This window comes from Saccopteryx bilineata, chromosome 5 (assembly GCF_036850765.1).
Source record: "Saccopteryx bilineata isolate mSacBil1 chromosome 5, mSacBil1_pri_phased_curated, whole genome shotgun sequence".
In the NCBI taxonomy this organism is placed as follows: Eukaryota; Metazoa; Chordata; class Mammalia; order Chiroptera; family Emballonuridae; genus Saccopteryx; species Saccopteryx bilineata.
Genome location: NC_089494.1, coordinates 24936707 through 24940878, shown reverse-complemented (window position 1 = coordinate 24940878; position 4172 = coordinate 24936707). Strand labels below are relative to the sequence as shown.

Below are 4172 nucleotides of genomic sequence, written 5' to 3'. Positions count from 1 at the left end.
TCTCTCCCTTCCTGTCTGTCTATCCATATCTGTCTGTCTGTCAATCTCTCACTTAAAAAAATTATTCCAACTATCACTTTTTTGAGGGTTTGTTTGAAGTCATTTGTTTCCTTATGTTTTCAGCTACTTCTGAACCCATTTAATCAATTTTGATGTAAATATATTATTATTATTATTATTATTATTATTATTATTTTGCTGTTGCTGTTACCTTGTTATAGTGAAGTTAAAATATACATTGTGGAATTATGCTAATAATGTAGAAAACAAAGTATATAGTTCTTTTATAGAAACTTTTGGAAAAAAGCAGTGATTTGGGTTTAATGTCCTAAATTTTTTAGATAATTGCAATAGCTTTATTTTACTTTACTGTTATAGATCAAATGAATGAAATCACTAGTTCAGAAAAAAGCATTTATTTTCTATTTTTATTTTGTTGTTTTTGTCTATTCATCTTCTCATCCGGTGAAAAGCTATATAATAGGTTACGTTTTCTGATGGTGGAAAGATCACTTCAGTTAAATTTGTCCTGTGGGCCCAGATAAATGGATCATGTTTTGAATATTTACGAAAAGCAACTGTGCAGATAGTGATATCTTAAGTGTGTTTTCTTATATTAAGTTTTGATTTACAATGTCTTGTTATTACTATGAAAAAAGGACCTGAGATTTCCATCTAACTGTGTTTGTTTCTTAGACGCAGCTTGACTTGCTTTGTTTACAATTTTATACACTCAAAGTATGTACTTCATTAAGTTCAGGGCATTTGGGGGTGAAAAGAGGGGTCAGACTTGTTATAGAGCCACACGACATGTCAGATTTCTGGCCATTTCTCTGAGCTTATCTTTAGTGCAAAACATGCATATTTGTGTGGTGACCTTTGTAAAACCAAAAATGGTGACATGAGGGTCATTTCCTAAGCTCAGCTAATGAACTGATTATTCCCCAAAGCCTGGAAATCTGAATAACAGTGAACAGTGAAAAGTTCACATCAAATCCTAAGGGCCAAAATAAATCCCTGAAGTAGATTTTTAATAAATGGATTGTATATTACAACGAAACAATTATTTTAGTTGTTTGTTACTGAACCGCCTAATGTCAAGATATCAAATGGTTTGCTTGAAGAGATATTGTCACAGCTTTAAAAATATTTTAATTTTAAATAATTCTTTGTGTCTGAACTATTGCTCTTTCAAAAGTCCTTTTTATTTTGAGGTGGGAGGGAGGGAGTGACAAAGATATTACAGAACATTTCTAGCAAAGAAAATTTATAGACATTTTCACTTAAGCTTTGTTTGTTCTCTAGGTCAGACTGGTGTATAAACAAATTAAGAATATTTTTATTATTATTTCCTTATTTTTATGTAAGCATATGGCATAATATTTAGGTATCATAGATGGTTGCCATGGAAATGATTTTGACAACATGCATGTAGATAAATCTTCTCTATTAGAACACAGTCAAAAGAAGATTAATGATATACTTGAGACTTTTATATTCAGTCAACACACTAAGGTTTAAAAACTCACTAAGCCTCCAAGTTTAAGGTTTAAGGGTAATGTCTGAACCAGAAATACTAATGTGTGATAAAGAGGACATGATTTTACATGCTTGCCAACTTGACACTGATGTTAACTGATTGACTAATGTTGAATGATGTTAACATTAACTGCTTATTTTCAATTTATATTTCTGACAATTTTTTTATATTAATTAGCTAGGTTAACAGTTATTAGCTGTTTCATTTAAATATCGGTCAGTCTGACTTAGTTATAAAATTATTGATTAGTGTTTTACATAATGGACGTCTGTGTTCCCTAATCTCATTCTGTGAAAAAAGAATAAGTAAAGGACAAAGGCACTTATGGTTCCTCAGTACTACATTTGTTTAGTATAGAGGAGAGAGTGTGAAGGAAAGGACAATAGTCTTGCTGCATTGATAAAGCAGATTAGCCTTTCTACAACTCTGCTGTTACATAATCCAATATTTTTCTGCATTTCCTCTGACAGCTTGCTCTGTTGTCCAGGTCTATGGCCTCTTTTATCTTCCCATAATATGCAACAGAATTCTTTCTGTAGTCCTCCTATTTTTCACAATTTGCTTTCTTCTGGCATTCTTATCTGCTCCTCTTACCTAGACTAACAGCATCTACATGTGGATCACAACCTTCCAAGTATTGAACCAATAATTTAAAATATTTATTAGCTACTTTCAACTGATTCTTTCACAGATATTCTATAGTCAAACCTGGTCTATTATCATTATTTTTTTCAAAGATTCTTCTCCTTTTATTCTCTTTCATGCTAATAGACTCAAATCTCAACTAGAAAATTGTATAGAAAAGTGATTATTTTCTGTATTTACTCTTTCACCCAGGATCCAGTAAGTCACAGAGTACTGTCTACTCAACCCAAGAAATATTTCCTGAATCCACATTCTGTTCTATATTCCAAAACCACTAAATCAATTTTCTTTTCTTATTCAGTTTATTTGAGTGACATTGGTTAATAAAATTGTATAGATTTCGAGTGTACAATTCTAGGATACATCACTGTGTATTGTGTTGTGTGTATAACACCTGAAGTCCAATCTCCTTCTATCACCATCTGTTTAACCCCCTTTACCCTTTACTATCTCCATACATCCTTCCCTCTGGTAACCACCAGACTGTTGTCTGTGTCCAGGAGATTCATTAGTTTTGTTTTATTCATTTGTTGCTTCCTGTTTTACATCCCACATATGAGTGAAATCATATAGTTCTTGACCTGTCCTCTCTGACTTATTTTGGTTAGTATGATATTCTCAAGATGCATCGTGTTGCTGCAAATAGTAGTACGTATTCCATATTTTCTTACAACTTATTCCATAGTATGTAAGTACCACAACTTCTTTATCTAATCATCTATCAAAGGACACTTTAGTTGTTTCTATGTCTTAGCCATCATGAATAATGCTACAGTGAACCAAGCAATGGATATATCTTTGTGAATACTTTTAAATTCTTGGGTTGATACCCAGAAAAGAGGTTGCTGGGTCATATGGCAACTTTAGTCTTAATTTTTTGAGGATCCTCTGTGCTGTTTTTCATTTATTTTAAGAGTATTCTAATCAGTCTATTCTTGTAATCCATTCTTTAATTACCACTTAATAATTCCCACTGTATCCACTGGTTAATGGGAAAAATTTTAACTATTTAGCATGCTCAACTTACCTCACCTTACATTTCCAGACTCATTTTCTCCGACTTTTTCCACTAATACTCTGCTAAGCACACTAGACAATTCAACTTTGACTAAGAACACTTCCTATACAAAATAATTCCCCAAATTCCACAGACAGAATAGGTTGATTTTTGTTCATTTGTGCATTTTTCTCATTGCTAACATTGTTTTTTGGGGCAGTATTAGTAAGGCACAAAATTTAGTATTGTGTAAAATAAGGATATATGGCTCTAAATTACCTTTTAATATAATTTTAACTGTAATATCACAAGTGGTGATGTGTGGCACCTTTATTTTTAATAAAAATATTTTCAATCTTCAATATGCAATTATTAGCTATCAAATATTGTGTTTGTTCCATTCTATCTCATATTCTAAAACTCCAATTATCTGTATGTTAGACCCTTCCTCCTATTTTCTTTTCCATTTTAAACTCCTTTTTTTTAATTTGACATTCTTATTTTTCCCTCTGCTTTTATTCAGATGTTTCCTACTGATTTGTCTTCCTGTTCACTAACCCTCTCCCTCTTTCTTTTTCCCTCATATAAAAATTTTGCTGTTAAAAATACAAAAAAAATTGCTGTTAAAACCCACCTATGCCCTGGCCGGTTGGCTCAGCGGTAGAGCGTCGGCCTAGCGTGCGGAAGACCCGGGTTCGATTCCCGGCCAGGGCACACAGGAGAAGCGCCCATTTGCTTCTCCACCCCTCCGCTGCGCTTTCCTCTCTGTCTCTCTCTTCCCCTCCTGCAGCCAAGGCTCCATTGGAGCAAAGATGGCCCGGGCGCTGGGGATGGCTCTGTGGCCTCTGCCTCAGGCGCTAAAGTGGCTCTGGTCACAACATGGGGACGCCCAGGATGGGCAGAGCATCGCCCCCTGGTGGGCAGAGCATCGCCCCATGGTGGGAGTGCCGGGTGGATCCCGGTCGGGCGCATGCGGGAGTCTGTCTGACT

The 4172-nt window shown here is 34.7% G+C and overlaps 1 non-coding gene across 1 annotated transcript; it reads left to right on the top strand.

The window, feature by feature from the left end:
• The first annotated feature begins 3820 nt into the window (after nt 1–3820).
• On the top strand, nt 3821–3896 carry TRNAA-AGC (transfer RNA alanine (anticodon AGC)). Its single transcript has one exon. It is a non-coding gene; the product is annotated as a tRNA-Ala (tRNA).
• Nucleotides 3897–4172: the final 276 nt, after the last annotated feature.